General features: G+C 40.3%; 1 protein-coding gene across 1 annotated transcript in view; it reads right to left on the bottom strand.

The window, feature by feature from the left end:
* Positions 1 to 23,601, bottom strand: part of LOC139168050 (kalirin-like) — a 408,535-nt gene that overhangs the window by 277,197 nt on the left and 107,737 nt on the right. The window lies entirely within an intron of this gene.

Below are 23,601 nucleotides of genomic sequence, written 5' to 3'. Positions count from 1 at the left end.
ATCATGAAGTGTAAAGATCCCAACAGATTTCAGAAGACTCAAGTGTGAGTGGTTGGTGGTCCTGTCAATGATTTGGAAAATGAAGGTTACCAGATCAACTGATACTCCTGTGGTACAGAACCCATTCATCCTCTTGCTATGCATCATAATTATGGTCAATGAAGCAGGCTGGTAGATGATTAGACCCAGCAGGAAGAAAATGTATCTCAAAATGAATGAAATAAGAACTGTTTACTAAGCCAGCTTGATTTGGTGATGAAGACAAAGTATTTTTTTTGTCTCCTATATCCCTGCTCTCAGTATCCCCCAGCAGAGTTTTTGCAAATGATTTGTGGCCTTTTGGGATCCAGTCCATTTACAGATCACATAGAATCTTTGGCAGCTCATGATGATATATTGACTAGGCACTTTGAGGCAAAATCTATCAGATTAATCATGATTAAGACCCTTCACTTTCAGCAGTTCAGGCAACTAGCCAGTTTATTTTGGGGTAACTTTCAGTTTTTAATCATTATGCAAATAAGATGTTTGGGGAGGTTTGTTAAAGTATATATTAGCTTGCCTCTTGCTCTTGATGGGTTATTACATCTTATGTGAAAGGGTTGTTTATATGGATCTAGAATCATTAAAATGGACAGAGATGAAAGAATGTATTAGTTAGATTTTTGGTACCATTAATTATTTCGGTTGGGTCTGTTCGTATTTGGATGGCCCTCTGTAACTGAGCAATTTCTGCCTGCCTTCATGGTATCTGATATGAGGATTCCTCTAGTTTCCCTTCTATCCATCACACTATCCTGTATCTATATGAAAACACAGGTGACATTATTCAGATTGTTCAAGATGGCTGGCACACACCCTAAAGGGTTGTACTTTGGAAGTGCTCCAAAGTGAAGAGGCTTCTGGAGATAAAATACTTTTCTCTAGATTATGTTGTCATATTTCTTATGGGCCTACTTAGACAGAGAAAATCTCACAATAGTGAGATTATATTACTGAAATGTATTACAGTGTCCCCTTGATTTCCACAGGGGATGCGTTCCGAGACCGCCCGCGAAAGTCGAATTTCTGCGAAGTAGAAATGTGGAAGTAAATACAGTGATCCCTCGATTAGCACGGTCTCGATTAGTGCGAAACGCTACAACACGGTTTTTCAAAAAATATTAATTAAAAAATACTCCACGGTTTTTTTGCTATACCACGGTTTTTCCCACCCGATGACGTCATACGTCATCACCAAGAGTCACTTCTCTATCTCTTTCTCTTTCTTTCCTGTCATTCTGTTTCAATCATTTTCTTATTTCTCTTTTTTTCTCCACTTTTTTCTATCATTTCTCTCTCTCTTTCTCTCCCTGTTGCCGGCGTGGTATATGAGAGAGAAAGAGAGAGGCAGAGGTCGGGCGCATTACCGGGAGGTGGAGGCGGCGTGGGGACGCTGGGTGCCGGGGACACCGAGGAGGGGGTGGACGTGGCCTCTCAGCTGCAGAGCCGAACAAGGGCGGAGGCAACGGCGGAGTCCGGCGCTGGGGCCATGCGGGGCCGCTCATCCAGGGGGGCGTGGACTGGCAAGTCGCCCTCCTTTCTCTCTCTTTCTCTCTCTTATACCACACCGGTAACAGGGAGAGAAAGAGAGAGAGCGGAGGGCACCTTGCCGGTCCACGCCCCCCTAGATGAGCGGCTCCGCATGGCCCCAGCGCCGCCCAGGCAAAGGGGAAACCCCAAGATCGCTTGCCGCTTGCCGCTTGCCGTATTGCAGCGAAGGAGGCGAAGCGAGGCTCCAAGCTGCAATACGGCAAGCGGCAAGCGATCTTGGGGTTTCCCCTTTGCCTGGGCGGCGGGAAGACCAAGGGAAGGTTCCTTCAGCCGCCCAACACCTGATCCGCTCCGCAGCGCGGCAGCAGCGAGGAGCCGAAGATGGGGTTTCCCCTTTGCCTGGGCAACGGGGAAACCCCATCTTCGGCTCCTCGCTGCTTCCACGCTGCGGAGCAGATCAGCTGTTGGGCGGCCGAAGGAACCTTCCCTTGGTCTTCCCCGCCGCCCACACGCAAACTCCACCATCTGCGCATGTGCGGCCATGAAAAAAATGGTGCGCATGCGCAGATGGTGTTTTTTACTTCCGCACCACTATAACGCGGAAATCGATTAGCGCGGGAGGTCTTGGAACGTAACCCCCGCGCTAATCGAGGGATCACTGTACACCATTTTTGGCTATGGACAGTATCACAAGCCTTCCCTTAACACTTGAAACCTCTAAATTACTATTTCCCATTCCTTTAACAACCATTTACTCACCATTATTACTGGTACTCACCATTGAATAAGACACTTAGTGATCCTGATATTTATAAACATAATTATTTATTAACAATAATTATTTTTTTTGTTATTTATTTGCAAAAATTATTAGTTTGGCGATGACATATGACGTCATCAGGTGGGAAAAACCATGGTATAGGAAAAAAACCGTGAAGGAATTTTTAATTAATATTTTTTGAAAAACCGTGATATAGGCTATTTGCGAAGTTTGAACCCGTGAAAATCGAGGCAACACTGTATATCCAGATCTGCCTTGGATAATAGTTCAAAAATGGCTAATACAAAATACAGATGTAGGAGATAACCAGGCTGAGTCAGAGGGAGGGGTCAAACACATCATTAGTCCTGAGTCTCTTCAAGATCCAAGTTCAGCCCACCCTGAATTCCTTTCTATTCTTAACTCCTGCTAATTTTCCGTGTTAGTAGTTCAGATTCTTGTAGGGAACAATAAATCTTTATACCCATTTTAACTGCCTGAATCTCCTGATTTCCCCAGCACTTGATAGCTATCACGATTTCACTGGAATTAAATAACTGCACTCCCATTCTTTAAGACCTTCACTGGCTCCCAGTTCATCTCCAATCCCAGTTCAAGGTTTTAACCTACATACATGTTCATAGCTGTGGGCCATACATGTTTGGGCCCATATCGTACAGTGGGGATCCACTCTGGGTGTCCTCTCCTGGAGAAGCAAGGGTTAACTTTTTCAATGGTTGTCCCCCAACTCCCTCTCCAATGTGGCATGCCTGGTGTCATCTCTGTTCCCTTGTCAGCACCAGGCATTTCGTTCTCGCTGGTCTTTCAATAATATTGCTGTGATTTCAAAATTTGAGTAATCTACTTTTTCATTATTATTATTGTTCTGCTCTTTTATAATTTAGCATATGATGAGAACATGGCATGGAGGAAAAATAACTGTGCACACACAATAGCCAATGCTTTTGAAACCTTGGCCACTTGAAGATGCCTGAACTTCGACTCCCAGAATTCTCCATCCAGCATAGTATTCTGGGAGTAAAAGTCCAGGCATCTTTAAATCACCAAGGTTGAGACTGCCTGGGTGGTGCTAATTGGGTGACAATGACCAGATGTAACCCCACTGCCCTCTTGGACCTCATTACCATGACAAACAGAAATGTTCTGCTCTTTTATTCTGTATTAGGTTACAAAATATGTTAACATTTGTTTTTCTTTGTTTTAAATTATGGTTTTAATTGCTAGTTTTAATTATTTTAAATGGGAAACAGTATAGAAGTACTTAAAATAAATAAATAAACCAGCTCACTGCCCACAGGGAATTCAATCACATCCAATTGAAGTTTACTGAAAATTGCAGTAGTTGCTGAACCAGCTTCTAACCAACAATTGCTTAGAAAACATCACGGCAAGTGCAATGCATTTCTCCAAAAGTCTGCAGAAATTCTGACCAGAGATAGCAATGGGGAGCTATCCACAGCAAGGGAGTGGTTGCATACTTAGAGGCGTGCCATGCAAAAACAATTGCTTCACAGTTTGCGTACCATAGCAACTACCCTTAAGGCTGCTTTTCTAATTGATGTTCTTTTACGGTCTCTGTAACAAATCTGCCTAGAATAATTTAAGTATTTGTACTATATAATGTTTTCAAAAGCAACCATTTTTAAAAGCAGGAGTGGGGAGGTGGGGAGAGAGAACAATAAAACAAGGAGGAATGTTCAAGGTAAGTACCAGTGCAACACAACCTTTTTTAATCTTGTGTTTCTCTGTACGGTGATACCTCGTCTTACGAACTTAATTGGTTCCGGGATGAGGTTTTTAAGGTGAAAAGTTTGTAAGACAAAACAATGTTTCCCATAGGAATCAATGGAAAAGCAATTAATGCGTGCAAGCCCAAAACTCACCCCTTTTGCCAGCCGAAGCACCCATTTTTGCGCTGCTGGGATTCCCCTGAGTCTCCCCTCCATGGGAAACCCCACCTCCAGACTTCTGTGTTTTTGTGATGCTGCAGGGGAATCCCAGAAGGGGAATCCCAGCAGCGCAAAAACGGGTACTTCGCTGGCAATGGAAGTCCGTAGGTGGGGTTTCCCAGCAAGGGGAGCCTCAGAGAAATTGCAGCATCGCAAAAACAAGGAAGTCCTCAGAACCCCACCTCCGGATTTCCATGTTTTTGTGATGCTGCGATTTCACTGAGGCTCCCCTCGCTGGGAAACCCCACCTCCGGACTTCCATTGCCAGTGAGGCGCCAGTTTTTACACTACTGGGATTCCCCTGAAGCATCGCAAAAACACGGAAATCCAGAGGTGGTGTTTCCCATGGAGGGGAGCCTCGGGAGAATCCCAGCAGTGCAAAAACGGGTGCTTCGCTGGCAACAGAAGTCCGGAGGCGGGGCATCCCAGTGGTGGCGGCTTGGGTTTGTAAGGTGAAAATAGTTTGGAAGAAGAGGCAAAAAAAATCTTAAACCCCAGGTTTGTATCTCGAAAAGTTTGTATGACGAAGGGTTTGTAAGACGAGGTATCACTGTATTTGTATTTTGGTTCCCATCAACCCTAGACAACACTACTATCCAATATAACTGGAAGGAGATTTGAGATGACAAGATCCTAGTATACTACAAACCTCACATAAATTTCCTTCCTACCACTATCTTTAATGTGGGAATAGCACTATGAACCCCTTGGTCTAAGTGTTGAAGCACTATAGAAAGCTAAGCCAAGTATTTCTGATTCAGAAACTGATTGAAAGTTAATATACTCCAGTTTCTTGGAAAGTTCAATTTTTTTCAGAAAAGATGTGAACATAGGAGGATAAGTATTACAAAAGAATGATATAAAAAGTAGAGGTGAGCAACAGAGAATCTACATATAATTTCATGTATATGCTACCGATAATTACAAATTGGGAATCAGCTCTCCAGAAATGACAATTGTGTTCACATGAACCATAAGACATCATTAAATGTTTTAGAGAGTTTATTGGGGATGGCCACATTTTGAGGAAGAATAGCAATAGCATTTAGACTTATATACCGCTTCACAGTGTTTTACAACCTTCTCTAAGTGGTTTACAGAGTCAGCATGTATTGCCCCCAACAATCTGGGTCCTCATTTTACCAACCTTGGAAGGACAGAAGGCTGAGTCAACCTGGAGCCTGGTGAGATTTGATCTGCCAAACTGCTGGCAGTTGGTGATCAGCAAAAGTAGCCTACAGCACTGTAGTCTAACCACTGTGCCACCGTGGCTCTTAGAAATATATATGACTATATTTTGTCCTTTTCAAAAATTCTTGATTTGGATTACTATAGCACAAAGGATTGAATTCAGACCCAATATTTACACTGAGAGCCATGGGGCATTTTGGCTATACCATACTTTACCCACAACCCCATATTGATCTTTCTCAACTATATGGATTGAAGCACTCTCTTCACATATATAAAGCTGTCCTTCAGCAAGAGCAAACTGTACTGATCAGTTTCCAAAAGTATGCTACATGATCCAAAATGCTAAGAACAGAGCTAAGTTTTTTGTGACCTCCCAAAAGGCCAAGGCAGTGCAAATAAAATTGATATGATCTCTGGAGTCACTCTGTTCTACAGCAAATATGGATATTGTCCTTTGAAAGTCCTATAAAAAGCTCTGAAGTTGCTGGAAGCCTTTTGCTGCAACTGTATTCCAACCACATTTCATAAAACCAGTGTATCTTTAGCAATAGCCTCTATTTTAACCCTGTCCCTATGCCAGACTTTCTTAAGCCACAGTTCACTGAACATACCATAATAGCCAAGTTTGTTCATAGTAGAGCCTTCTGGGTGTGTTTAACAAAAGTTTCATAAAAATGGCTGCAGTGGAAAACTGAATATGTTGAGAAAATGTTGAGAAAGGAATAGCAGGATCAGCAATTTCTATGGGGCTTATTATTATTGAATAAGCCCATCTATGGGGCTTATTCAATAATTACATTAAGCATGGACAAACTTAGTGAAATTATTGAATAATTGAATATCGTGATTGGGATGCATGAAATAGCTTTGCAAAATATGACCTTAAAAGTAAATATTTAAATTTCCTATGATCATAAAAATACTCTTATTACCTCCATGGTATTAAATTATTGGATGCAGAAGACTATAGAACAGTAAAATGCAACAAATGAATCCATTAATTGCCTTTGATTGGATGCTTCAGGCATGAAGTGTTTGTGGTCTGTTTTACACTGTCTCAAAATAATTCTTCTGTGTTCTATTTTGCCTGCATCTCTAAGGTCATTCCAGAGCTTGTTTCAGTTACTTCACATTATTAGCATCCGGTAATATTTATCCAAATACTATTTCAGGATAACATATGATTTGGATTAGGCCTGCATTCATATTCTGACATTAATCTTAGTTATTTTAAATTCCTGCTGAATCCATAGGTTTTGAAATGATTAATCTGAAGGACATGCTGGATGGAATTCAGTGTGAATAAGCCAATTTACTGAAATGTTTCCAAGAAACAGCTCATAGAAGTCCTCTTTCTTCCAGTTCAACATACCACCCAAACCAAATAACTTTCAAAATGTAAATAACCATGGAAGCCACAAGCATTATGTGCTGTGGGACAAACTCTCCCCAAAGACCATCAGTATTGGGAATTAAACTTCTTTCTCCTTCAAAACTATGTAGAGCATTTTCTTATGAATTTATAAAATGAAAAACAAACACAGAGTTAACTGAAGAAATTCAAAGCACAGATGAAAATTCTTGTTAAAGATGAGACAAATGAACCTTCTCCAGGAGTTTGTTTATTCTTCCACTAATAGGAAAATATTACTTTAATAATCCCAATTCTTATCTCTCCAATTCCAAATTAAATTGAATTAAATATCTCTTTAAAACTCCAAATGAATATGTATACATATGTATGCTCTATATACAGTATATGCAGGGGTGGGCTGCTGCCCGGATGGGGGAGAACACAGTGGAGAAGTGAAAATGAGCACCCAATTTGCACAGAAAGATGTTGAAAGAAAATGCAGGGCATCCTGCATAAGCCACGGTTACAGTGTGGTAGTAAAAATCTTGGTAGCCCTTCACTAAGTATATGTCAGCTGTTTGAGGCACGTAAAATGAACAGACCTGTTCTGGTTTTGGACTTGCAAACTCTACCAATACACAACCAGGCAAAATATTTAATGCTTTCATTTTATTTAGTACATCTGGATGAATCCTTACACTGCCAAATTATCCCATCTTTCTCAATTGATTTACATATACTTACAAAAAATTGTGGAAACTGCCAAAGGTTTCTTCACTGCATCAACCGTCTTGGTCTTTTTTCTAAAAATGTCTCTGGGTCCCATATGGATCTTTATGCATTCTTAGAGTGGAGGAATGTCCTCTCTAGCTGCATTCCTGTGGGTGGTTGGTTGGATGCATGCATGTATGTGGGATCCAGATGCATAAGAGAGAAAAAGTTCAAAGGCGATTCAAGGAGGGGATACTATATAAAATTTGCGAGTTATCATATTCATGTTAAAGCAAATAAGTAAACTTTAACATGGATTTGAGGAAATAGATCAGCTTGTATTTCTGCTCAATCAGAAAACTGCTTATTGAAAGACCTTGTTCATGTCCTTATTCTGATTATGCCTCTACCATGTTCCCACATTCTTAATAAGCTACCTTTCTTGTAGCCTCCCACTTTTAATTCTGAACTACATTTTTGTAAGCTGTGTGCCCCAAACTGCCAATTGCAGCCTGACCACCAGCCTTGATGAGAGATGCCCAATAACACAAAAATTCAACTATTAGAATAGAATAGGATAGGATAGGATAGAATTTTATTGGCCAAGTATGATTGGACACACAAGGAATTTGTCTTGGTGCATATACTCTTAGCGTACATAAAAGAAAAAGATATATTTGTCAAGAATCATGTAGTACAACACTTAATGATTGTCAAAGGGGTCAAATAAGCAACGAAGAAACAATCAATATTAATAAAAATCTTAGAATACAAGCAACAAGTTACAGTCATACAGTCCTAAGTGGGAGGAAAAGGATAATAGGAATGATGAGGAAAAACTAGTAGAAATAGAAGTGCAGATTTAGTAAAAAGTCTGACAGTGTTGAGGGAATTATTTGTTTAGTAAAGTGATGGTGTTCGGGGAAAAACTGCTCTTATGTCTAGTTGTCTTGGTGTGTAGTGCTCTGTATCGACGTTTGAGGGTAGGAGTTGAAACAGTTTGTGTCCAGGATGCGAGGGGTCAGTAAAAAATATTTTCCCGGCCCTCTTTTTGACTCGTGAAGTATACAGGTCCTCAATGGAAGGCAGGTTGAGAGCAATTGTTTTTTCTGCAGTTTTGATTATCCTCTGAAGTCTGTGTCGGTCCTGTTGGGTTGCAGCACCAAACCAGACAGTTATAGAGGTGCAGATGACAAACTCAATGATTCCTCTGTAGAACTGTATCAGCAGCTCCTTGGGCAGTTTGAGCTTCCTGAGCTGGCACAGAAAGAACATTCTTTGCTGTGCTTTTTTAATGATGTTTTTGATGTTAGGTGACCATTTTAGGTCTTGAGATATGATAGAACCTAGAAATTTGAAGGTCTCTACTGCTGATACGGTGTTGTCTAGTATTGTGAGAGGTGGAAGGGTGGAAGGGTTTCTCTAAAGTCTACCACCATTTCTATGGTTTTGAGTGTGTTCAGTTCTAGATTGTTCTGGTCACATCACAAGGATAGTTGTTCAACCTCCTGTCTGTATGCGGATTCATCATTGTCTCGAATGAATCTGATCACTGTTGTATCATCTGCAAACTTCAGTAGTTTAACAGATGGATCGTTTGAGATGCAGTCATTAATGTATAGAGAGAAGTGGTGAGAGTACACAGCCTTGGGGGGCACCTGTGCTAATTGTACATGTATCTGATGTGATTTTTCCTAGCTTCACCTGCTGCTTCCTGTCTGTTAGGAGATTACTGCGTGCATTATCTAAGAAACTGATCCAAGTCAGAACACTTGGAACAATTCCATCATTTATAAATTGGGTTATTGCTTATCAATTTGTAAGTTCAGAGACAGCAGCCTTTACATTACATCCTTTCTCTTTGCCTCCTTCAAAGGAGCGGCAGAGATTTATTTTTGGCTTTCTCGTTTTTGCCACAGGATGGAGGAAATAGGCATAGGAACGCCATTTTAGCTCTTGATGTCACAATTAGGTGGGTGGCAGTTTTAAGGGTGTTGATTGCTTGTCTCTTAGGAAACATTGATCGGAAGCATGAAATAATCTTCTGGGACAAATTTTTCTGCCAGCAGGTGTCTTCTTTTCCTAAGGAAATCCTGCCGTAGGAATCAATACACATCAGGTGGTAAGACCCAGGATGTCTTTTAAGGCAACAGTTTTCAATCAACACTATTTTGCACAATAATTGGCCATGGTAAAGATGCCCTGCTTGGTTTCCAGGCTTACTGCTGTGCAACAACTTTGCCCTTTTACCGTCTTCCAGCAACAAGGTCTGGTGAAACTTTACAAATCAAGATGGGGCAGGTCTTCTTGGACGACAACCAAAGACAGGAAAGATCTTCTTAGCCTTGCTTCTGGGTGGAAATAGAATCTATTTCCTAATGGGCCTCCTCTTCCAAAGCTTTAGCAGGAAAGGGATAGACTCAACAACCATTTCAGATAAAGAGGGAAAGGGGAACAATCCAACAGCTATTAAATGGTCACTTGAGGAGCAGCTACCTTTCAGACATGATTTTTTTTCCCCAGAAAGCTTTACTTTTGGAAGAGAAACATCTCTGCCTCTGTTTTATACACCTGTGTTGGAAGCACTAACAGAGCTGGGGGGAAAACCTGCCAAGTAATCTTGCACAAATATCCTGGGGCTATTTAGAAATACGTTCAGTCCTGGAGTATGATCATATAAATGCTTTCCAAAGAACACACTATGGGCTGTATGCATCATTACACTATTGTTATAACCAGACAATTTTTCCCCCACTAAAACTGTACCACAGCAGAATCATTAATGGAAGGATGAATCCACTTTGCAGGAGCATGAAGGCATTCCCTTCTAATGCCAATGGCTTGACATGGAAGCACCAACACCAATATATATACAGAAACGCATGTGCAATTCCATTTCCAAGCAACAATCATCTAGAAGAGAAATTTGGTCTGTCAAGACCAAGCACAGTACCTAGGTGATAACTCCACTTAGCTTTCCCTGCCAGTGGGAATAACTGAGAAAATTCAGACAGCTCAATCAGTAGCTTGTTTAACATGCCTAAGCTAGGAATTCTTAATTCCCCCTTTTCCTAACAAGTTAGATTCAGAAGGATTAATTTATGTTCTGTTTCTGAAATCAGTAGTCTCATCCCTGGTAATCGTAAATGCAACCTAGTCTATTTTTATTTTTTGAATTTGCAGTAATTTTTATAATATATGTAAATGTGGCCATAGATTCAGACTAACCTGCTATGGTATTCTTAGATTTAAAGTGGTCATTTAAGGACATCAACACAGATATGATAGGCCAAGATACACTTTTCTCATATTCTCTAAGATTATTAATTCATGATAAGGAAAAATCTAAATCACAACAAAGCAAATAGCTGTCCAGTGAGATATATTTTCCCACTCTGCCTTTATTAATTTATTTTATGTTTAATTTGGAAAATGCTGCTGAAATGACAACTACTTTGTAATTCAGGTTGGAAGAACAAAACTACTTTTTTGTACAATTGCCGAGTTCTGGCTGAACACACAGAGACATAGCCATGGAGATGAACCTTCCAAGTCATCAACTAAGCCAGTTCTGATGGTTAGCTGCTGATGAGGTAGCTTTGGATCAACCCCAGGGCAAAGAGAAGATGTTTTATGTTACCATTTTGAAAAACAGTGAATAGAATACAGGGTAGGAAAGCACCTCCTGAGAGTGCCTGTGCAATCAAATCATTTTGTTTTAAGTGTTCAACTCTCTTGACATGGAAGAATATTCTTAAACATAATTATAATACATAATTACAACACACTCCTTGCATTATGGATGCTTTGATACAGTGAATTATGAAATCAAGAACTTGGGGGTATTATACACCATGGCAAGTTCTATTACCTAATCAGTTTAGCTTTCCTTTCTTGTGTAGGTTCACTCACTCACTCATTAATTTATTATAACTAACCACTTGCACCTTGTTATCAAGTAGTTAATTCTTCTCATCTGGAATATGAGTCCTCGGAGAGGGGCAGCATACAAATCCAATAAAACCATATATATATACATGCATACACACACACACAAGTATACATATGCATATACACATACATGTGTATACAAACACACACACACACACACACACACACACAAATATTTTGTTATCGTTTTGTTGAATCACCGTGGTATAGCCAAATATGGGAGGGAGCATACTGCTTCCCTTTTGCCTCTTGGCCCCTCCAGGGGCCATCCAAGGCAGTTAATTTTTGCAGCTGACAAACTAGAATATAGTTTGATGCATGCATACATCAACTCCATCAACTACTCAAGGTGTTAGCCCACTAACTAATCAAGATACTACAACACAGCCAACAAACTGGATTGCAGCAGCTTAGCCAGCACTCCACACACACACACACTCTCTCTCTCTCTCACACACACACACACCAGTATTTATAGAGGGACGGCAGCTCAGGCCACGCATTGTTCGCGCCAGCACAAAGCCGAAAGCGCCAGCCTAACATAAGATGATATTTTGGCTGATAAGTGAAAAGGAAGGGAGCCTAATATAGATCTATTTCGGCCTTGTTATGGCCTCATCAGCTAGACACACTCTTTCTGGGATTTGAAGCTGTAGCATGCTGCATGCAAGGCAGGATATTAACCTCTATGCTACAGGCTCGCCTCCGAATCATCTTTTACCAGACAAGAGCTACTGTATATGGTTGATTTTCTGTCTTGTGTGTGTGTGTGTGTGTGTGTGTGTGTGTGTATAATTTATTAATTAGACTTCTATTCCACCCTTCTCAACTCACACACACACACACACGTTTCGACAAAAAAAATATGTAACCCTTCCCTGGTACAGAGCTGAAGGGATTGGATACTATTCAAGTCCCAGTGAGGGTATGGCTAGCTGATGAGGCCAAAATAAGGCAGAAATAGATCTATCCTAGTCTCCCTTAATTTTCAAATTCAGGAAAAATATGTGACACATACAGAATATAGTTTGTCGGCTATGAATAAATTAACTGCCTTGGAAATGGCCCTTCCATTGTGTTGTGTCATTGCGTTGTGCCGAGAGGCAAAAAAGGAGCTATGATGTTCCTTCAATATACCAGGGTGATTCGACACAAAAAAAAATATGTAACCCTTCCCTGGTACAGAACTGAAGGGATTGGATACTGTAGCCTAGAGGTTAATTCTCTGTCTTATGAGGCAAAGGTTGCAGGTTCTTGTGTACAAGTCCCAGTGAGGGTATGGCTAGCTGATGAGGCATTCACCACAACATTGGTAAAGAAGTCGCTTTGGGTTTTTAGAACATTAGTGCTTAAATTATAAGCAAGTGTAACATGTTAGATATATGAATTATTAAATCCCAGCATGTCATTATTAAATTTTAAAGCACAAGAAAGCATTGAATGTAAAATACTACTTAAGTAGTATCTGGCTCCAGATTCCTGTTTACTGCCACCAGAATGCTAAAAGTAGTGTTGTGATCCTGTAGAGCTTTGGGAAGACTGATCCAGAGATGGCATGTCACCAAGGCCTGCCCCCTTTCACCCTGGCTTAAAGAGGATACACCCTCTAGTTATTAGTTGGTCTCCACAAAATGAATAAAAGTTATTTTAAACCCTCCTTGAACTAGGGTAGCATTTTCAAGGGGAGGTTGGCCACAGAAGCAGTGGTCTCTGGTCCAATTCATTGTAGCTTCCCCTAGTTGAAATGAGAGCACAGTGTTGCCTTCATTTCTATCAACAGCTTCACCACTGCCTTGTAGAGGTCTCTTATAGTTTATGCAAGACTTTGTTACATTCACTTCAATCACTTTTGAAAGAGACGTTAATTCATAAAAGATTGCCTCTGTGTTTTTAAAAGCAAAGGGGGAAAGAATTTAAAATGAAGAACTAATGAGGGAGGGGAAGAGAATTTAATCCCTTTTCTGCAGAGTGGTCCAAATGTCATTCTCTTCACAGTTTATCTTCCAACTCACCCTTCTTTTTAAAAGTGCTTTATACTAAAGTTTCATACATAATAATAATTTGGTTCTATTAAGAAACTTCCTACGCAAGAGGATAGGTTTTTGAAGGAAGGAAGGATTGGTTTAGGCAAAATGCAGAAATGAGGCTAATATTCATTAAAACATGTTAGGTTTTAAATGTGTTGTGAGCCGCCCTGAGTCCTTAGAGAGGGGCAGCATACAAATCCAGTAAGTAAGTAAGTAAGTAAGTAAGTAAGTAAGTAAGTAAGTAAGTAAGTAAGTAAGTAAGTAAGTAAGTAAGTAAGTGAATTCCTGCAGATTCCCACCTTGGAAGCCTGGGGTGACAAATCTTTATATTACTTTCTTTATGTGTGAATGGGTAACACAATTTCCAACCTCAGCAATTGTGACAAGAGAAAGATGAAATGCCAGGACCCAAATCAACAATGCTGCAAATGCTTGGGGACAATGTAAGAGGAGATCCAAATCCAAGACAAGAGGCCAATCCAGAGCCAGCAGCATCAGTGTAGAATGTAAACCTTTAGTTGGTCAATGAAAAGAATCTTCCGACCCAAATCAGTTTCACTTCGAGATATTTTTCATGATATGGGAAGCATATAAATCCAATTAATACTAATAAATGAATAAATAAAATAAACAAAATGTGCACTAATTTAATACAATGCCACAAATAATGAATACTAGACTCCCATAAATTGCTTCCCACTTTCACAGTAGCAAACCCAAGGAAGGGAAGGAAACACGACATAGATTGAAACCAGAAAAACTGTCTCTTAGAAACATAGAAAATTGACGGCTGAAGTCCAGATAGGCAATATCCACAGCACCACCTTGATCCAACACCTTTGTGACATAGTCAAAGAAATCAATGAGATTAGTCTGACATGATTTGCCTTCAGTAAAGCCATGCTGATTTGGGTCCAATAAGTTATTGTTTTTTAGGTGCTGATTTATCCTCTTTTTGAGTAGAGTCTCCATCATTTTAACTACAACTGATGTCAAGCTAACTGGCCTGTAGTTACCAGCTTCTTCTCTACTGCCCTTCTTGTGGATAGGCACAACACTGGCCATTCTCCAATCCTCAGGAACTTCTCCTGTTAACAGGGATTGGTTAAACAAATCAGTCAGGGGGGTAGCAATTACAGATCTGAGTTCTTTAAGAACTCTGGGGTGGATGCCATCTGGACCTATTGCCTTATTTATCTTTAATCGTTCAAGTTCTTCTAAGACATCGGCTTCTAAGATCACTGGAGCTGAATCCGTACAGCTGGAAGCAATGCTATATCCCTCTATAGTATTATTTTGTAAGGTGTCTTTTGAGAAAACTGAACAGAAGTAGCTATTGAAATGGTCAGCAATCTCCTTATTCCCATCAATGCATGTATTATTCCCGGTACTAAGCTTTGTGATGCTGCAGTTTTTCTTCTTCCTATCACTAATATATCTGAAGAAGGTTTTATCCCCCTTCTTTACATATTTTGCAATTTCTTCCTCTTTTGAGGCTTTAGCAGCATATATTATCTGTTTCGCCTCCTTCTGTCTCATTTTATACATCTCTCTATCAGCTATACTTCCAGACTCTTTATACCTCCTATAGGCAGCCTTTTTTTCATTGACTATAGCCCTTACATCATTCCTAAACCATAGCGGTTTCTTCTTCCTTTTACCTTTAGTTATTTGCTTTACATAAAGTCTTGTGGCTTTTAAGATGGCCTTTTTTAATACAGTCCATTGGGTGCTCGCTCCTGCCATTTTATCCCTCCCCTTTAATTCATTATTTAAATATTCCCCCATTGCATTAAAATTTGTTTTTCTGAAATCCAATACTTTGGTTGCAGTATAGGATTGCTCACAATCAGTTTTTACATCAAACCACAAACATAGATGGTCACTGCAACCTAAATTTTCTCCCACCTTGACCTCTGAAACCCAATTCCCATTTGTAAAAACTAAATCTAGAATATTCTCCCCTCTACTTGGTGTCGTAACTAGCTGTGCCAGAGCTGCTCCAATAAAGGCCTCTACTATATTCTTACTTTTGCATGTAAGGGCACTGGGGATATTCCAGTCAACATCGGGCATGTTGAAATCACCCATAACCACAATATCTCCATTTACTGCCATTAGGGTAATTTCATCCACCATCTTGTTGTCATGTTCCTCAGATTGCCCTGGAGGCCTATAGATCACCCCAATTCTAATGACAGAACCGTCTTTATTTTGCATGCAAATCCAGAGGGTCTCCAGATCTTTACATGTATTTTGAATTAGTATTGTTTTTAGACTTTCTTTAACATAAATGGCTACTCCACCTCCCCTTGTCTCTATTCTATCCTTCCTATACAGTGTATATCCTGGTATGGATATTTCCCATTCATTAGAATCCTTAAACCATGTCTCAGTTATGGCAACCAGATCCAAATTATCTCTAGATATTATGGCCATTAACTCACAGAGCTTGTTGCTCAAGCTTCGAGCATTCGTGCACATTACCCGAAGAACATTATTTTCATTATTAGTTTGCCCCTTATCATCAACAACTACATCTATTTTATTTACAGCTCCCTTTTCATAAGCTTCCAGAAACTGATTTATCCTCATTGGTCAGGGACAGAAATCATCAAAGCATTCCACAAGTCCTTCTAAGATTTATGGCTAGGCAGGGTTAGCCCAGGGTAATAAAAACTGCAATTAAAAGCACAAAAAGCAAAGCTTATTTTCGGAGCCGCTGAAAGACACCTCCATATTTCATAATAGCAGATTGAGAACTCCACCCTTCTCTTCTGCTGACACCCGGATGTGACAAATTAATTATTTAATTAATTAATCTGTTCCTCTCCTTAATATTTCTTCCCTGACAATTGCTCCCTTCATCTCTGCAAGCATCTGAAAGAAGGATTTGCCCATCGAATATCTGTTTCTCCTTCACTTGAATCTGAACTCATAGAAAGGTCCTTTGGTTGGTCTCCTCCTTCTTTTTCTGTAAATCTGGCCCTGCAACTAATTCATAAACACTTTCTGAATCAGAATCTGCAAAATCCCCAAACTGAACAGGAGTATACAGAACAGGATGGATATATGTTTATCCCAGACATGTTTAAATTCAGTTACTATGGGTTTACCAACCACGTCTGCTGGGAATTTGTTCCAAGCATCTACTACTCTTTGAGTAAAATAATATTTTCTCACATTACTTCTAATCTTTCCCCCAACTAACCTCAGATTGTGCCTCCTTGTTCTTCTGTTCACTTTCCTATTAAAAACACTTCTCTCCTTGATCCTCCCCTATGACCAATGATTGATAATTAGGTGCCTTGATATTGACTAAGTTCCATTCCATCACTGAAACCAAGAGATATGATATCTATACTTCGCAGTCATGATTTATATATGTTATTTGAGACTACTTTGTTTATTAATCCAGATGACATTCAAAACCACAATCTTCTCCAGCATTGCAGAATTGTGATGAAAAGCAGGGGTGGATTCAACTTACCTTCACCACCGGTTCGCATCGTGATGTTTTGTGCACACATGATACTTTCACTCATGTGTGTCCCCTCATGCTCAGTAGCTCTAATCAACCTGGAACACAACTGAGGAGTTGATCAGCTGTGCTTCAGGCAAAGGAATAAAGGTAGGTATAAACTCGGGGGCGGATGGGAAGGCCCTTTTTCAAGCAACAGCAGAGGAAAAACCTTCAAAACAGTAAAACATTCGGGGGGGAAATCTGGAAAAAAAAGATGGCGGTGCCAATGAACCAGCACCGACCAAACCAGATCTGTGATGCCTTCATGACATCACCAGCGGGTCGCTACCAGTTTGGGAGATCCGGTCCGAACTGGCAGGAATTCACCCCCGATGAAAAGGCTGTGAAGTATTCGATGATGAGCACTCAGCAGCATTACTATTTTTTACCCTGGGGGCCTATAAAGTAATGAATGTACTTTCTGTATCCCACTGCAGTCTATACAATTGATCACTGTGGTCCTTCAGGAGTTGAAGAATTGCAAGACTAAATGTCAGGAATCCACAGGGTTAGAGGGTGGGGCAGCATTGTAAGTCCATAGGATCCTGGTTCATACATTGAAATCTAGATGATGGGCTTCTAGCTGGAACGCTAACTTGGGCTCGCCGCCGCGGATCATTAACGCTTGTGGGGCCAGCACAATTTTGTTTGTGCACCTGTGGAGGTAGCAAAATCATGCACGGAGCCGCAGGTGCATCCATATTTCAGCAAGGGTTTTTTATTCTCATGCATGCCAAAACATGGGTGCACTTGCGGCTCTGTGCGCAATTTTGCTACCTCCACAGGTGCAGAAGCAAAATTGCGCTGGCCCTGCAAGCACTCATGAGCCATGGCAGCGAGCCCAATTTAGCGTTCCGGCTCGAAGCCCACCCCTGGTTGGGACCATGATTTTCCAAGGATTTATATCACAGGAATATTTCATGGACAGTGCCAGGGTCCTGCTACTGTCACTCTCAATATGTAAAAGAAAATTAGGATTCCTACAGGCTTCATCTAGCACAGACATTTGAAACTGGCAGCCCATGGGCCAGATGCATCATGTGCAGGCCACGCCCACCCAGCTCAGTGAAGGGGGGAAACATCGTGAAACATCACATGATGGCAACATGATGCCACGAGTATGACACCCATGATCTAGCACATAGAAACATAGAAACATAGAAGACTGATGGCAGAAAAAGACCTCATGATCCATCTAGTCTGCCTTTATACTATTTTCTGTATTTTATCTTAGGATGGATATATGTTTATCCCAGGCATGTTTAAATTCAGTTACTGTGGATTTACCAACCACGTCTGCTGGAAGTTTGTTCCAAGGATCTACTACTCTTTCAGTAAAATAATATTTTCTCACGTTGCTTTTGATCTTTCCCCCAACTAACTTCATTTGCCCCCGTTGCCTTTCTCTTATTTACAGCTTACCCAGATTCAATAAATAAATAGGTTTAAAGAAATCTCAGAATACAGTTCCCTTAATTAACCAGATGATTTCATTTATTCACTAAAGGGAATACATTTCATATATTAATGTGCTGCTCCAGCCACTTGTAATCTTTTTGTTTTAAACATTTTAAGTTTTAACATTTAAACATTTTGATTAATCTTGCTTCCCCTATTGTGGTTCTTCCTGTTTTATTGGGGATTCTCTTGTTTCTGGTCTTGGAGGTTATGCTAATTGATAAATACTATACTTGGAGACAGATCACTGGGGAATAGCAGATAGGCAGGCTAGACTAGGAAGTGTGAAAAAACGAATCTTGGAAGATGGTGACAGCAAGCCACTTGTGTAACACTGTCAAGAAAACTGTTAATGAGGCATAACTGATGCAGTCACCAGTAGCCAAACTCAACTTAAGGGCACCTTTAGCATCCTTTCTTTGTGAAATTATTAACTTGCAAGATGCACAGAATTCCCAAGAGTCATGAAGTATAAATGGTGTGTGAAATAAATAGAAATCAATCCTGATATAATCAGAAATAAATATCACTGAGTTCAATTAAACATATACAGGGGATCCAGAAGTCCAGTATAATATCCCGTTTTGTAGAAGGGTATAATTAGCTGGGAATCCGAATAAGACAGAAAGAGCAGAATAATTATTGTTTCAACATAATTGCCAAGCTGACAAGGCATCATTACTGATTTGCTTGTAGTTGCACGGCTCAGGCCATGAACCAGGAGTATGCTTACTGTGTTATCTGATTTGAGCCTTTCTCATCCATGGCTAAATTTTAAATTTGTTCTACTTTTCCAAGCCTGTTCACTTCAGAAATACCATGCTATCGTCTATAAGAGCAAAGTCTCAGTTGGAATAAGATAGCCATTTGTGTCCATTGTTTATACAAAGACTCTTTTTAAAAATTGTATTCTGATTTGCACCCATATAAAACTACCGTAAGTGGGACATGAAGTGCCAGCTGGGTCAATTTAGAGCAGATTAGGGGGCAAACACAGGATTATGTCAGAGAAACAAGTTTCTGAGTTATAGTGAAACTATAATCCTGCTGGAATGATGTCAGCTGTTAGAGAACCAAGGACAGTTCACATACTTACAACCTGAAAGCAGAACAGTTCATGCATATGGGCTTTCTTGTAGCTCTATTTTTGAATTTGACCTATTTACAAAATGAAAAGCATGGATGTCAACTTTACAAAACATGTTGCAACCCTGACAATATGTTAAAGCCAAGATTCACTCATTCCATTCTATTCTATTCTATTCTATTCAAGCCTTTACATACATACTCTTCTAAAGCCATAATTTCCCAAACACTACTTCCAACCAGGGACAGAAAATCAAGAGTTTTAATCCAAAAAGTTTAGAATCTTCTTCCCCAAACTTATTACTCTATTCTGTTTATATACAGAAACTGGCAGGTGGCATTTCCATGTTGGACTACTGATGTAATTGCTGTGTTTTATGCTATTGTGATAACTCCTTGTAAGTTAACTGTGCAGAAATATGATTATTTAAATGTGAAGTCTATCAATAAAATTTCAATTTCTACCTTTTCTAATGCTGAATGCAGCTCGATCATCGACATATTGACATTCAGCTGTTTCAGAAACAGTATGTTAGAAACACTAGAAATTTTCAATCTGCCTGAACATTGAAATTTGTTACAGATGGACCCTCCAGAAGGTATCCCCCTACGTAGAATATATCCATTTGAAATTTTTATTCTATTTATCTGGGCTTCTATACAGGCAGTGATTAGTGCTGTAAGATTATTATGGCATCATGCAATCATTGCTGCTGTGAGCAGTCACAGTTCACCAATCAGTCATACTTCCAGGTTAATGACCTTCTAACTTCACTGTTTAAATTTCTACATCTCTTGACATCTTGTATGTCAGTCTTCCAACTGGGGACATGTCATGCACTTAATGAAGTCTATTATCTCCTAGGACACAATCAATTTATTATCCTTTAAGCTTTGACAAGGTTCTTTGTTTTTTCTGTCTAAATGCTCTAGATAGCTGTCAATATCCCAAAGGAGCTACTTCAACAGTGCAAGTGTAATTTAGTTCACCTGTAAGTCTGTATAAAAATGTGAGCGGCATGAATTTGTTTGCCTTCCCTAATGTCAATTACCAGGCACAGAAAAGGGATTACTGTATTATCAATGTATTCTCGTACTCTTATAGGAAGTGGCCTTACATTATATCAGATCATTGATCCCGAGGCAATTGTCCCAAGCTTCAGGAAGAAATCTTTCACAACTTTATCTGGGAATGATAGGAATCCTGGGACATTTCCATGGAAAGCATGGTCTCTACGCCTTCACCAAAGTCAGTACAGATAGCCAGCACATAAAACTGTAGTGGAATCTTCCCATTACCATCACATGTCACAATGGCCATTAAATGAAGCATCTCAATTAACAACCCTAGGGTGGCGCAGCAGGTAGGGTGCTATACTGCAGGTCACTGAAGCTGACCATAGATCTGTAGGCTAGTGGTTCAAATCTCATCACCTGCTCATTGACGCAGCCTTCCGTCCTTCCGAGGTGGGTAAATGAGGACCTGGATTGTGGGGGCAATTATGCTGGCTCTGTTAAAAAGTGCCATTGCTAACATGTTGTAAAGCCACCCTGAGTCTAAGGAGAAGGGCGGCATAAAAATCGAATAAACAAATAAAATAAATAAATAAATAAATCCCATCCCTGTTCTCCCAAACACAATTGTTAAATGAATATGTGGGTTGTTAAGTGGCACATGAAGTGCCTCAGAGGAAGGCCTAGATCCTTGGAGGCCTAGCTCAACTACACACCTGCCTGCCATGGGCCTCCCAAGGACTTTCCCACCCACAAGGCACCAAGGGCTCCACTTCCTGTCCCTCAGGGTCCCCTCAAGCCTTGGACTGTTCCCAAGCTGGCTACTAAGCAATAGCACTTAATCTTCTATACAGCTTCAAAGTGCTTTACAGCCTTCTCTAAGTGGTTTACAGAGTCAGCACATATTGCCCCAACAATCTGGGTCCTCATTCTACCCATCTCAGAAGGATGGAAGGCTGAGTCAACCTTGAGCCTGGTGAGAGCTGAACTGCCAAACTGCTGGCAGCCAGTGATCAGCAGTATTTTGCAGTGCTGCATTCTAACCACTGCACCACAGCTGCTCACAGCCCCACAATGTAGTCTAAAGCAGGGGTCTCCAACCTTGGCAACTTTAAGACTTGTGGACTTCAATTCCCAGCATTCCTCATCCAGCTTTGTTGGTTAAGGAATTCTGGGAGTTGAAATCCTCAAGTTTTAAAGTTGCCAAGGTTGGAGACCCTTGGCCTAAAGCCATTGAGCAGAAGCTAAATGGCAGGTTTGAGAGCACACTGAGGGCTATGTGGGACATGGCAGGATGGGTGGAGAGATAAATAGGGGATGCTGCAGCATTCCTTGGTCAGTCATAAGGGTGAGCAATTGCAGGGGCATTACAGTGGCTGTAATTTTGAAACTAATTGTGAGTACCTTGGGGGAAGAGATGTTTGTGATAACTTCAAATGGTCACTAAATATCTAGTCATTAAGGCAAGGACTACTTGTACCTTGTAATACAAGTAGTCCTTGACTTACAACAGTTCATTTAGTGACCATTCAAAGTTACAATGGCTCTGAAAAAAAGTGATTTACAACCATTTTTCAGAGTTACAACCTTGGTAACGTCCCTATGATCACATGGTCAAAATTCAGATTCTTGGCAATTGGTTCATACTTAGGACTGCTGCTGTGTTTCAAGGTCATGTGATTCCATTTTTCAACCTTCTGACAAGCAAAGTCCAAGAGGAAGCCAGATTCCCTTAGCAACCTGGTTACTAATGTCAGCCTCCCAATAAACATCTGAGAAATAAATCAGAGTCCAAGCCTTGGCCTCCTTCTAAGTTTCAATTTATTAACAAAGCCATGTGGGACACAAACTGTGGTCAAACCAATACTAACTTTTCCTACAGTTCCCTCTACCCGGGTTAAGGTTCATCCTTCCTCCCCACACCCACAAGTTCATCACATTGACCACTCTGGTGCTCTGAATGTCCATGGTCCTCCCTGTACATCCGCTGGTGCTGAACAAAGGATGACCTTGAATCTTTTGGAAGGAATTTGTTGTGGCTAGTATCTTTCCTTTCTCTTGCAACCACTCTTCCCAATTCCTACAGTACTATTCTACTTCTGGCAGGCTAATCTCTAATTCAAAATGATGGCTTCAGCCTGACAACTAACCTTATCAACTGCCATGGTTCACTTAACAGCTGGGGCAAGAAAGGTCATACAATGGGGCAAAACTCACTTAACAAATGTCTCAGAAATTTGGGGCTCAGTTGTAGCTTTAGGTCAAGGGCTGCCACAATAGGGGGTGTGAAAAAGCACACCATTGTGTCTACCATCCCTATCATACTGTCCTATTTTGTTTGATAAAATAAATAATAAGCAAACAATATATCAGTTAAATTGACAAAAATTATTCAGCTTCTTTGTCTTCTCCAGTCTGCTTTTCTGGTAATTAGTATATCCCAATCATATATTAACTTCCATCCAATGTGGATGGGTGTCATATTGTAAAAGTGTTCTCATCTGGGTGCACTTGATTTTGGGAAAGCAATGGGTAATTAACAGCACAATTCAAATCACACTTATACCAGCTAAAGATATTTTGGACGGTAGAGGGGAAAAAATAATTGCCAATTTGACAAGTTTCATTACAGAGTTGCCATTGTAACATGTATGCTGTAATATATCCATTGCATGACAGTCGCATTTAATAATCCCACCCCCCTTTTTAAGGAACAAAATTTAAAACAGACTGCGGTGCCCAAGTAATAACATAGATTTGACTATTTAGAATGCTGACATATGGCTGACACCCCAAATATGCAGGAATTGTCATGTACATCTGTGCTGGTCTAGTCAATTTGGCAGGAGTGAAACCGTTCCATGTGTAATGGAATATGGTGAATGATTCTGCCTCATATCTGTGCCCTTCCAAAGACATAAATGCATTCTTTATGAAAAATAAAACTCCCAGTCCTCAAATAATTGGAGCTTCCACATTTTCACTCATCGACCAAAGTAATTGACTCACAGTCCAGCTTT

The sequence above is a fragment of the Erythrolamprus reginae genome, chromosome 1 (genome assembly GCF_031021105.1).
Source record: "Erythrolamprus reginae isolate rEryReg1 chromosome 1, rEryReg1.hap1, whole genome shotgun sequence".
Lineage (NCBI taxonomy): Eukaryota > Metazoa > Chordata > Lepidosauria > Squamata > Dipsadidae > Erythrolamprus > Erythrolamprus reginae.
This window is presented reverse-complemented; position numbering and strand designations above follow the sequence as displayed.